Here is a 13,506-nt window from a genome sequence, read left to right on the forward strand (position 1 = left end):
AAGAGCTGACCTTTTGGAAGTAGTTAGAGGAAGATATTTTTGAAGCTATACCTAAAAACAGATTCAGTAAAAACAGGCAGAGATGGAACAGTCTTACCCACCAAGCTAGACAGCTTTTTTTTTTTTTTGCAACCAAAAAAGGAATTTTTGATGTTTTTATGGCCCTCAGCGCGATGCAAAAGCTTGTGCCGAATTCTCTGGCATCTCGTTGCACGTCAAGGAAAGGATCATTTACAAATGACACTGGAAAACTGCCATTCTATATGGGACACGTAGAGAGTGGAAAGTCTGCATTTCCCTATAGATCCTGCACACCACTCGCTCAGACAAAACCCAGTTTTATAGGCAACCTCTGAGCAGAAGCAGAAGACTTTCTGCCAACCCCTCTGGATGACCACAAACCCTAGCACCTTCTATAGGCAGTGCAAGGCCAGCCTCACAGCAAAAGGTTTCCTATGAGCCTGGCAGCCTGGATTCTCAGAATAAAATACAGTCATCCCTATAATCAGCCTGCATTGCCATGGCACAGCTCACTCAGGGCATGCACAGAAATGCTCTGCTCCAGAGAAACTCTAAGAGCTGCTCACTCCTTTGACCCTCCTCCCCAGGGATGTTACACCAAGGCAGGATGGTCCAGGGCTCACCGACAGACTCCCTCAGCACCTCCTCGCCCTTCCAGTGTTGAACCCAGTCAATGCTTGGTTTTGGTGGGTCTCCAGGAGCCCCAAGTCTGCCAGAACCGAACCTGCTTCTTACCCAGCCACTGTCCTAAGTCACTGCGCAGCCATTCCTCATCGTCTTCCTGGGCTGCTGCCAGCTCTGGGGTGTCAGAGGCAATTTTTTCTGCCAGTGCTCATGTCCTCTGTGCTCATGGCTCTGAGAATAGAGTCCTGTTCCCCAAACCTTGTTACATGTCTTCTACCCACATTGGGAAGTGCTCCGGCAAGTCCCCCAAGATAAATACACCCAGTGCTCCTGGGGAACAATCAATAGCCAACCTGCTCCAGCTGACCCAGGGAGGCAAGCAGACTGAAAATACTACTAGTCAAATGAAAACCATTGTCCAAGGTCCCAGGCATCTCCATCACTCACTGACCTTACTGGAGTACGAGTACATGCAGATCATTTCCAGCATTTTGCAGAATCAAGTGCTGCTTGAACCTAGATTAAAAGAGCATCCCAATCAAATCCCAGATTGAAAAGGTGCTGAGCAGGCAGGCTACTGGCAAAGCAGATCTCAAAAACCAAGAAGCCTCTTCAGGGTCTTGAAACACCCACACCTTTAGAATGGAGATTAGGGGATCTGACTTCATTTTTCTGAATTAGCCCCCAAAATGAAAGCGATCTGCCAAGCAGGCACAATATCATCAATTTTTGCAATTCCTTAAATGAATGCACTTTTTTTTTTTTAAGATTTATTTTTTCCCAGGCTTTTGGAAATATTTTTTTTCCTTGAGAAGACAGTAGAAGAAAGCGGCAGACGTTACACGCGTATACACAAGGAGACAGTTACAGAGCTGAGGGAAATAGTGGCTCTTTGCTCCGCTCATCTGGAGTATTTATCTTCTGATCAAACCACCGAGGCATCGGTAATTGCACCTTTATGACAAAGGCACGTCTCTGCTGCCGAATGTGTAGCAGCGAGGTGTGATTATCTCGTGACACAGCCCTATTATACAGCCCTGCCATTGAATCCGTTTTTCTTAGTGTTACCGAAGCACTTGAATGGGTTTGCTTTCTTATGTCTCAGTACAGCAGAACAACCCCGTGAATAACTTGAGAATGACGAGTGCTATTTATCCAAATGAGCCCTCCGGTGCCTTCCTGCACCTTGTCTGTATTACCTCACTTCATTTGATTCACAAAAACACAAGAGTACGAATTTATTCCTTTGCCGACAATTAAAGGAACTAGCTACAAACACAACATGCCTTTATTTGAGACCCTTTCACGCACACACTCCTCAGAAGCACGTGTACCTGCAGAACTCATGGGAAAACCCTTTCCACTGGGGAGCCTCCCCACACCCAGCACTTCATCAGTCCCAGCCAAAATGATGAGACGTAGACACAGGTGGGGTTCTTGCTTTGCTGGGGGGAACTCCCAAACCACTCTCGAGATGGAAGAACACCACTGCCGAGCTCTCCTGGGATAGGAGACCTCTCCTCTAGAGCTGCTGGTGCAGCCCCACCTGCTGCAACAGCTCAGCATCGAGCCCCCGGTGACACCTACCACACGAGCAGCAAGTTATCACAGCCACCATCAGACCGAAGGCTGACCCTGCTATCTAATTTGGAGGTGGCAGAGCCATAAATGACAAGAGTGAGGCTCAAAAGAAATGTTTCCCAAAGGCCAGCTGGTCAGACACCAGGGAGAAGCCCCCCAAAACAGCACGGTGCTCAGCGACCCTCCAAGCCCAGGGGCTGCCAAGCAGCAGGCTTCTCCTGCAGTAAAGCAGAGCACCACACTCCTTGTCATCACCACCACCCCGAGCTGACCCAAGGGCTCTTTTGACAAGGATATTTCAGTCCCCATGCACTATCAGGCGTGGAGCCCTCGTAGCTGGTGAGGTGACAAAATTCCCCAGCTCCTGGAGAAACAAAGTGCCACCGAGCACCACGCACCAAAGCTTGCCGGAGAATCCTCTGTCCACATTTCAGTAACAGAGGTAAGGACCTGCCTCTGAGCAAGGCATGGGAAGGTGCTTAGCTCATCAGGGACACCCACCGCTGTTAAAAGCATTTAAGACTTCTGCCAGCTGTCACCATGAGCAAAGCGTAGGTAAAAGCTCTGGTTCTGGAATTAAACGCGGCAGCTCGGTGCGCTCCAGCTCACTGGGACAGAAGCCCCCCTCGTTCCAGGTCTGCTCTCCTCGGAGCCCCTGTAGACACCAACCCCCGCACTGTGGGGTTTCTAACACATTCCCAGGGAAGCCCCAAATCCTTTTACAGCACAGCAGCACTGATTTCACAAACTGTATGGAAAACTGAAAAGAACAGGGAAGGTTTCACCAAACCTGAAACCTGTTCACCAGCGTGAACCCAGACATGTTGTTTAGCCAGCTAACTGACTAGGTACAGCATGGAATAGCAGAAGGACACCTGAATGCAGTGAAACTGGCTGAAAATTAGAAGTAATATGAATAATAATAATTTAAAAACCTAATCAAGGAATGAGCGGCTTCCCAGAGCTGACACAGGCGTGGTGTCCCAGCACTATAGGGACGCGGCAGAGTGCCTGCAGTAATCCTGTCCTCAGCAGCCTTCATTTATCCAGGAAGGAATATGAGATTTCTAAGCTGGATTTGTGAATTCCTGCAGAGGCTTTGATTTAGCTCCGACGTGCTGCAGGGAGGCATAGCCAGAGTCAAGAGCTGCACACCATGCTCACTTAATCTGCTCTGTAAAGCCCTGCAAAAAAGGAGAACCCCTTAAAAAACGCATGCAAAAGAGCAGCAAAAAGACACCAAACTCCACCTTTTCTCACATGTGGGAGACTTTTCTGTGTCAGAGGTAGGGCTGGTGGAAGCCGGTGTTTATGCAACCCAGCTAATTACCTCGGGCCCTCTTATCAAGCAAATGGACTGGGATGATACGGCAATAATGGGAGGAAGGATCTAATTGAGGGATACCAGGGGGTAACACAGATCTTCTTGTTAAACTAAATTTGTTAATCTAGTGTATATGAGAAAAGGGCAAATGGGAGGGAGAATTCCTCCTTGTTAAACATTTACCAAATGTTGGGTTATTTGAGCCCTGGGGAGAAGTAAATGTATTCACTACTTAAAGGCTGGAGCATTTGGTCTTCTCAGTTGGAATTTATCCCCGATTTGAAAGGAACATTTTTTCCCACTTGGAAAGGTTAGCAGCCTTTGTCTGTGCGAGTGATTTAACATAATGGACCATGATTATTGTTGGATTATTATAATGGCACATTGGCACAGTTATAGTTAAAGTTTTGGCAGAGTTTGTCTCATAAACTGCTATTTTACAACTCGGCTGTAAAAGTTTACTTCGGTCTGAAACTTGAGATACAAGATCTCAGTCCAGGAGGAGTCTTTTTTACTTTTTCAAGCCAAATCAAAAGAAAAAAAAGCTTAAAAATTCTCCTGGCTAATGTTTAAGTTATGCAAGTATTAAATACAAATTGAAATCTACTGGCTGAAGACACTTGACGGCATTTGCTTGCTCCTGAATGCCTCCGAGTTAAATCAAAATATTTTCAGCCTCTGATGTAGAAACATGGCTCTCCCACTTTCGGTATTTTGAAGAAAAGTGTGGAATGGTAAAACAGCTGGGGCATTAGACATAGAAAAATGAAGAGTGCGTGCCACAAGCACTTTCTTCAACAGGATTACTATTTGTATACGTATGGTTGTTAATACAAATAACAAATGCGTATTTGTTATTAAGCATACAATTGATTCTTTTATTATTATTTTGCATATGTAAATACACTCAGTTGTTTTAAATCAACATTGCAAAGATTTTTGCAATATACTAGCATATTGAGCAAAAATTCATCTTGTTTTAAAAGTCCCTCTGGCCACTGTAGAGTAAGATTATGGGACAAACCCAGTCCAGCACTTTCTCATCTGCACAAAAGCCACCGATTTTCTCCAGATTCCTTGACTCTTAAAGGCACAGTAGCCAAGTGACCGCATCACGCCTCATTTCTGCCTCCCCAAAGGGCTCCAAAGAAGCTCAAACACCAGGCTATGAAACAACCCCTCACTGGGACTGCAAACCTACCGCCCAGTGCCAAAGGCATTGCAGGTGGCAAATGCAGCATGGATCCTAGGGAAAAAAGCTTGTGGGAAACACCAAGCAGTGATTTCTGGACCAGAGCTGTAGAAGCTAGAATGAAGAAAACTGTTCAAGGTGAGGATAAACACAATAAGCTGCGGAAAAGTCAACATGCATTTCCTAGAGGAATGTCATGCCTCACAAACCTGCTAAAGCACTCTGAAGGAGTCAGCATGGATTAAAGCGATATAGGCAATACAGGGCACTTGGGTTTTGCTGAAGTTCTCAGCAAAGTCTCCCAACTAAAGCTTTTACAGGAGCTAGGCTGTTGTACAACAAGAGGCTTTAATAATTGTATAGAAGACTAGAAACAAACCAGCAGTAAATGGTCATTTATCACTCTGGAAGTTTCAAAAGAAGTCTCCAATCATCACTGCTGTTTAATATATTCATTAATGGCCTGGGAAAGGCGATAAATAGTTTCACTACTCCTCCAGTAATTTCATATCAACAGCCAGGCTGAAGGTAACCGCAAAGAGCTGCGAAAGGACCCTCTGCACTGAGCAGCTCAGTGATAAAATGACAAATGAAATTCAGTGTCAATAAACACAAAGTAATGCACAGGGGAAAAATAACCGGAGCCATAAATACACGAGGATAGGCTTTAAGTTAGCTATAACTACACAGAATAGAGGGCTGGGGGTCTGAGTAGACAGCTCATGGACAAGGGAGCTCAGTAGAAGTTAAAAGGGAAAACAAAGGTTAGGTATTTTTAGGAAAGGGACAGGATGAAAGGAAAAACAGACCATTACCCAAACCTGCATCAAGTAGGATATCTTTGTGGTCAATGTGTCTCAAAAAGCATACATGTGAGAACTAGAGGAAGGGAGTGCCACAAAGGATACATGGCATGACTTCCAAGACAAGCCCATACAGTTAAGTGCCCTTCAGTATGGAGTAAAAAGAACCCAGGGGACATTACTGGTAGAGGTCTGCACAACCAGAAGCAGCACAGAGGAAGGACGTAAAGATCAATCCTTCACCACTGCTTGCCAGGTACCCACTAGGGACATGCAGCATCCAGGCAGCAGGTTATAAACAAGAGGAAGCTCCTGTGCTAGAGTCCCTCATAACGAAGCAGCAGAGCATGGTGCTGTGGGAGCCAAGAGCACAATTTCTAACAGGGACTTGAAGATTCATGGAGCAAAGTTTGGAGGGGAACACCAGTCACTTTACAGGTAGGACAGGTCTTCTCTTCTCCCTCTTCACCTCTGCCTGCCCCAAAAGCCCACAGTGTCTGGCTGTTTCACCCCTTCCCTCGTTCTGTCCAACACTCTCTCCATGCCTCACTTCCTTATCCAAAGCAGACAATCCTGTCTTTGAGCATCCTTGCCTGCATCACCGCTCCTGCCAGCAGCCTTTACCCCCAGCACACCTGACCCTATCTGCAAAAATGCTAATTCTGAAGATAGCTTTACTTCCTAGAGCATCGCAGGGACCTGGGGAGGCAAGGAGGGACTGACAACACCTCTGATTCGAGCCTTGGCCAATTCCAGGTGCCTTCAGCCTGCAACCCGACAGCCCGAAGCGATACCACCAGAGAACGTTACTGTTCTGGCAGAAGGACAAGTTTCCAAGCTTGTAACTTGTCAGCTGTTTCTGCCTGATCTTTTGAGGTTAACCTCTCACTTTTGCTTGAAGCTACTCTTTCAATATCGAGCCATTTATATAGCAAGGAGCCGATGCAAACAGCTGTGGCTCAGGACACCCAGAATCAGAAACCTTTGGGCACCTTCTGAGTGGATTTGGAGCTGTGTGATTATTTGCCCTGATACCGTATGGTGGGTGTTGGAAAATACTGTCTGCTCACTGGTGAGCACTTATCCATCCTGCTAAAGTGGATAGCAAAAAAAAAAAAAAAAAGAACACTAAAATTGCCTTTACAGAAAAGTCTGAGCATCTGACACCTACGACTCATGTTCTTGTGGCACAGAAGAGGACAAGAAGTTTTCTTTGCCCTGCTCCCTCTGTCCAACGCTACATTTTGCAGAAGCACGTGCAAGAGGAGCAGCAGCATGTTGTGTTGCTATTTTAGAAGGACCTACCAGTACTCCACGAAGTGCTGGCCAACCTTTTTGCTGTCCCAGCTCACTGGGATGCACCGTGCACCGTGACAGAGTTCTGAAGGTCGAGAAGCTCCAAGGTAAAGCTCGTCTGCTCTCTACTCAAAGACTGCAAACATTTCCATATGACAAAAAGCATTGAAGGCAGCCTATAACTTCTAATATTGAGTTAAATTAATTTTTCATTTTTTAATCCTGCTCGCAGCACAGTTTGTAACATTCCGAGTCATATTTATCTTTTGTGTATGAAAACACAATGCTCTTCTATAAATAGCTACAGGTTTCTTGGCAATGGCCGTGTGACAGTGGATTAATTAAACTGGAAAGCAGAGAGTGTGAGGACTAGATTTATATAATGAAAACAATATATCTGCTAACACTGGAGAAGTGCTGACGCTGTAATAACGCTGATATTAATATTTGGTGCAGAACATCTTGGAGCGCATTACTACGGTGGTTAAATCTGGTGGGCTGAAAAATGATCAGGGCACTGAAATTACCAGACCAAAATAAAACTTACTTTGCTATTAATGCCCTAAGTCTCCTTCCCATTCAGGAAGATTCGTGGGTATCTGATATTTCAAGTCCCAAGGCCTGGAAGGAACAGTTCACCAACCTCCCACGTGAGCTCCACAGCAGCTGCAAGAATATTTGGATGTTTGTTGGACTGCATCCTTAAGACATAACCACGCCACTCTGGAGTCATGCACGGACTAGAGAAACCCAGGAGGAAAAAGGAAAAGAAATCTATTCCCCCTCTTTCAGTCTATCAGCTAAGTCATATTGCCAACCTGTTACATGGTTTTACGTTAACACAACCCTACTGCCTTCAAAAAAAACACTATTACAGAGAGGAAAAGGAACCTCCAAACACCACACCAAACCAGCTGGTTTGTCATTACCAACTTCATCCAAGATTTCATACAAAATCCCAGGTAAAATATTATCTTCAAAGTCTATGCTAAAAAAAGCCACAAACAAGCAAAAAGCAGGGAAAAGCAGCAAATACACAAAGAAACTAATAAAAAATCCCCCATAAATACCAAGATGTCCCAGGGCATTTAAACACAAGAATGTTCATACAACTCGTTCAAACTTCACCGTACTTGAAAAAATAAAAGGCACCTAATAACTTCTGCTTAATACTTTTTGCATTTCGAGTTCCACCTCATCCCATGGTATTGCACATGATGGAAACAAGTATAAAACTAAGTTATTTATTAAAATTGCAGAATAAAGAGTGAGAGCAAAGATATATACGCATGTCAGTGGCCCAAATAAATTAGGGTCATTTTCATCAGTAGATGATGACAATTTTTTACATTTATTATAATATTTTCCACATAACTATTCTATCTGGTGACATTTTTGCACATATATTAAATATATGTGACAGTACGTAACATATAGCTAAATATTTGACCATTCCTAAACGCTGCAGTAGTTTGAATACATTTACAAACTGTCAAATATTTTAGACTTTCAAGTGATGCATTTTAAAACGGAATAAAATGAAGATAATGTACAGAGGAAGACAGAAATGATCTTCTTGGCTACTAACAAGTAACCTCGGTCTCCCTGCAGGTCTGAGAGTAGCAGACCACATCTTTATTCCCTTCAGAGTTACGAGCCACAGTAGGAAGTAACAGAGGTGGGAAGATGCATATAGGACCGAGCTGTCTGTAAAAACAAATCCAGAATTACCGAGAGAGTTGTAGCTGTTCTCCTCAGCTGAGAGCCTGGCCAAACATCTTAAATCCCAGTTCATGCAGAACACGTGTTGACATGGGAAGAAGGACATGATAAAAGGCAGCAATGGTTGAGCTTTCAAGGCAACCTTCAGTCTGGCACTTGGCATTTTTGTGTTTGTTTTTGTTTTAAATAAACAGGTTTAACCTGGGATTTAGCACAGATTGAATTCATAGCAAGAACAGCAAGAACAAACACTCAGACAGACCCTCTCCAACTGCATCCACTTGGACCCAACTCTTGTCTCTCTCCTCCCCAGGCCTCATTCCTCAAGCCACAACCAGGGCCCTCCAGGCTCCAGCCTCATCCCCAACCTCATTCCCAGACTTTCCAGACAGAGTCCAAAGCCCCAGCCCCTTCCCAAGCCCTCCCTCTCTCCACCTTCCCACCAAACCCCAGGCTCCCGGCGTCAAGATGCCTGCCCAGCTATTCTCATCTACATCCAAACCATGTATTTTTTATTTTTGGCTTTCCCCCAGCAGTGTTGAGGGCTAACCCAGAGGTGTAGGTGTCCTAGCAGCAGCATGCACCACCCTCTGCAAGCCCCAAAGAGGTGGGCAGCGGTGCTCCTTCCCTGGGGAGGAGGCAGGCTCGGAGGCTCTTTGGGCAGAGAGCCTTACGCACTGCTCAAATCCAACTCCTTCCTGCTGAATATGCATGAACTAAGTTTGTTAAAAGCCTGACAGCTTTGCCAAATTTGGGTGGATTTTGACAGAAACTGCAAAAGGCATATCCCTGAAACAAAGGCCACTTCGTTGCCAGCTTTCATGCCTCTGCTCCAAAGCAAGGGCGTGCCACGCAGTTTGAAAGAAAAGATCACCAGAATTATTATATATATATATTTTTTTCCTTTTTAGAAGTTTCCTTATTATTATTTTACTCTTGCAAAACACTGCTGTTCCAGCCTCTCCCCCAGCCCCGCTCCACCAGCTTATTTTGTGGAATTGCTTTGGCTGAAATCCTGCGGCCCGGAGCCGATAACCTGGCATGGAAGCACATCACTGAGGGGATTAAACCTGAGCAGAGACACACGCACCTGAGAACACCATCTCCTGACAGCTCCCAAATGTGAAATGCAAGTCCAGTCCTAATTCCGTAGAGCTTGTGTTGTCCAGGGTACGTATTTTTTGCTCCCAGCTGGGTCCGTGGCCCCTTGCATGGTCACTTCCAGCAACCTTGGAGCGGAGCAGTTTGGGGAGGTGCAGGTTTCTGTGGGCATGGCGAGGTGCTTTGGGAAAGGTTTTTAATTAACGCTCAGTTCCAGGAAAAGGGATGAACCGAAACGTGAAGCTGCTGCATCCAGTGTTAGCTAATGGCTTGTTGTAAGCATTTCTGAGGTGCTTAAAGCTCAGGACAGGTTCCAGAAACACTGAATAAATACAATACAGTGTTCTCTCCCCGCTCCCTTGACAGGCCATAAGCAAAGAGCAACAGGCTGCCTACGGAGCTTCAGGAAGGAAACAGATGTAGGAACTTTTACAGGCATTCCCTCAGATTCACTGGGAGCGCTGGATAGGCGCTGAAAGAGCCAAACACAGCCCGCCAGCTGAGCATGTCCAAAACTTCTGCTGGGAGCCAAGAGCCAGGTCAGCCTGCAAGCTCCTGGAGGCATTGCCCTGCTCCTCACCTTTCCCAGGGGAGCACAGGGCAGGCAGCACCCATCCGAGGGCTATGCTGTGTCCCAAAAGGCTGTCCCAAACACCACAACCTGCACAGCTCCCCTATTTATTATAAACATCACAAACTGCAGCTTCTGTCAGTTGTAGCCACCTGAGAACCCCCCAGGAGGGTTTTGTGCTCTGTGCTGAAGCTCAGGGGGTGCCTTTCTGTTCCAGCATCCCACCCAAATCCCTCCCTGTGAAGCACACACAGTCTCAGGCCAGGCACTTCTCCTGCCAGGAGAACTTCCCCGCCACAGATTTCCCTCTGACAAAGCCCTCGCACATCAATTAAATTCCTTCTTTCGGGGAATGGTTTAGGTTAGGGTATCCAGAATCAAGGCTTTTTGCACAGGCTCAGCCCTGCCAGATGTTGAATGCCACTGCCTCGCTCGATGAGCGCCACAAGCCAAAATCCCATGGCTACCTCGTGGCAAGATGAAAACCCACTGTGTGGATGCTCACATCCACCAGCCCAATTTCAACTGCATACCCTTACAGGACAAACTAATTTTGCTTCCAGGAAAACCATACCAAAGGAGCGTTTCCTGTCAGTAAGATGCAGTCCTGTTTTTCCAAGAATCGATAGATAAGCATCCCTTTCTTTTTCGGATATCGACTCAGTGTTACTGAAAAAAGGCTTCCTTTAAATTCATCTGGTTGAATTCCTCTGCTGACAAACACATGCGCGCACACACCCCGCACTAGTAAGAGGAATAGTAATTATTTCCCTGGAGAACAATAATTTTGCGACATGTTTCAGAAGCAGCATGATTTAGCAAATTAAGCTGAGGATACTAAATACAGTTGGTTTCTTTGAAGCTGATGGCATCAAAAATTATTTCCTCTATCTCTTTAAACACTCGCACTTTGAAAGGAGAAACACAGAGATCTTGAAAAACCCAAACCCAAGGAGTTTTGTTCAGCAGCTAGAAGCTGAAATCCACCTGAAAGAAATGCTTTCCCAGCCAGCAAGTCCCACCCGCATCTTTCTGCCTGGCACATCTTAGATTTTGATACCCTTCTTAATGGATGGCCTGTCACGAAACTCTCCTAAGTGCTGGCTCCAAAAAAAGCGTCAGCATTTTTACTTTTGTTATTCAGGCTTTGAAACATATTGCTTGATGTGCGAGAAGGCAGGTCTTCCTATTACCTAGCTGAAAGTACAGACAGACTGATAAAAAAGAGCCAAAAGTACAGTTTTCCTTATGAAAACGACAGCAGCATCCTGCCAACATAGCGCCTGTCAGGGAGTCACAACTGGTAAAGGATTTCTGGGTAGCTGGGGGGGTTCTGCTCAAATGTTAGTTTCTTTTCCTACGACACAGAGAGGAACACATTAAACCGCTAAAAAGATCCATTCCTCCAGAAGTTGTTCCTTCTCCCCTCGCTATGATAAATGCCATCTCAAAGACATTGATACACATAAACTTGGAGGATTTATAGCGCATTTCCAACACTAATATTAAACATATCCTTTAAACTTTTTTTTTGGAAGGCTTTGGATTCCCCCCTCCCCCCCTTTCAGAATCATTTAATAGATGTTAAGTCACCTTCAAAGAATTTGCAAATCCTTTGAAGTACGGTACAAAAAAAATAGGCTTCAACATCTTCCGAACAGTTGCAGGTAACGTGTAATAATTCCTGAAAGCACACGCAGAAAGAGCTGTCTAACGCTGAGTTACTACTGCCTGCCCTGAAAACCTACTCCTGCTGAAGTCCATTTTACCAACACGCTTTTGGTAAGCGCCCTCCTCACCCTACAATGGCATTAGGTAAGAATGACAAGGATTTTCACCCCCACATACTTTATTTTTTTATTTTGTTTTGATAAATGTTTCATTTTTTAGAGAGAAGATTCCTCTGCAATTGGACAATATCCTTGAAGCAGGGCTTTGCTTTGCAGCCACACGTTGTTTTCCCTCTACGGAGCCAACACACATCTTCCCTGCCTCGTTTTTTACTTACAGATCTGATTTGGTGGCGGCGTTAAACGGGAAGGCTTCTGCAGGCTTGTCATAGATTTTCCATTTTGTGACAACACGGCCAGGGATTGTCAATAATAATTCTCTAGGAACAAAATGTTCCTGAGCAGAATACATCACTCACTCGTCAATTAATAAAATCTTTAAAAAAACATCTCTTAAAAGACTTCAAGTTTTAACTCACTCCAAGCTCCCTTAACATGCACGTGGCAGATCGATACTGTTGCCCAACCACCTGAAAAAAAATGATTCCTAGCAAATGCAAAAAAATAATTATCCCTTCTTTAAAAGTTCAGAGTGCAAAACTTTTGCATAATTAAAATGTTTTCTGATTCTTGCTAGCAGTCCAAAGGTTAAATACTTCTCTTTGCTAGTATAGACCACATAATTGAGAGGAAGCAAGTGAGTTTATTCTTTGAAAGGCCATGAAGAACGAAAAAAAACACAGAAGTTTATTTGTGCTTGCAAATCCTTTCAGGTCTAAAGAACCAGTAAGATAATAAATTGTTTTTGCTGAAAACAGGAAGTTTGGCAAAGATGCAAAAGGACAGCTAAACTTTGGCTAGACAACCCAAAACACTGTGTTCTACTTTGAAAGTATTTCCAACAACAAAAAAGAGTGAAGTGCCTCGAATCCATAGAAAGCTAAAGGAACAGCAAAGGCATCTGGCAACAGTCGTTTGTTGCCAAACTTGTGGTTGTGTTGTGCTGGCTTACAGGCTGGTTTGCCAGTTTTCAGTAACTTGCATCAAGCGCAGCTGAAACCCACATTTATAAAGCCTCAAATGGTGTCAAGGCTAGAAAAGCCTCAAGGAGCCTCTTCTTTCTTCTTTTCATCTGGCTAGTACCGAAGGAGTAAATAAGCATCGCTCCTAATGCTCCGACGTATAAAGGGAGACAACCAAATTCTGAGTCCTGGATGAAGTCGCTGCGGGGTTTGGTGCAGCGATGCCCACTGGGGGCAACCCCATCCCCTGGCTGCCACTGTCCTGCTGCCCCCTGCCCCATCCTCTGCCAGGAGAATGGCTAAGGCAGCACGAGGTGCAACAGGAATGCAGTTTATAGGACACCTGGCTTATACTTAAAAAGTTTTGTCAAGTTTTGGGGTGAAAAGTTTTAGACCACAAAGATATGTGCCATACTGTGACATTTGCCCAGAAGACCAGAGAACAAACCCTGAATCGCTTCACTAACACAAACCAAGCAAACGATGCTAAGGGTCCCCTCCAGTGCCACACGTGTGTGA

General features: G+C 45.0%; 1 long non-coding RNA gene across 2 annotated transcripts in view; it reads right to left on the minus strand.

Annotated features, from left to right (window-relative positions):
- Positions 1-13,506, minus strand: part of LOC106016655 (uncharacterized) — a 273,558-nt gene that overhangs the window by 73,259 nt on the left and 186,793 nt on the right. The gene's annotated exons all lie outside the window — the stretch shown is intronic.

This window comes from Anas platyrhynchos, chromosome 3 (genome assembly GCF_047663525.1).
Source record: "Anas platyrhynchos isolate ZD024472 breed Pekin duck chromosome 3, IASCAAS_PekinDuck_T2T, whole genome shotgun sequence".
Lineage (NCBI taxonomy): Eukaryota > Metazoa > Chordata > Aves > Anseriformes > Anatidae > Anas > Anas platyrhynchos.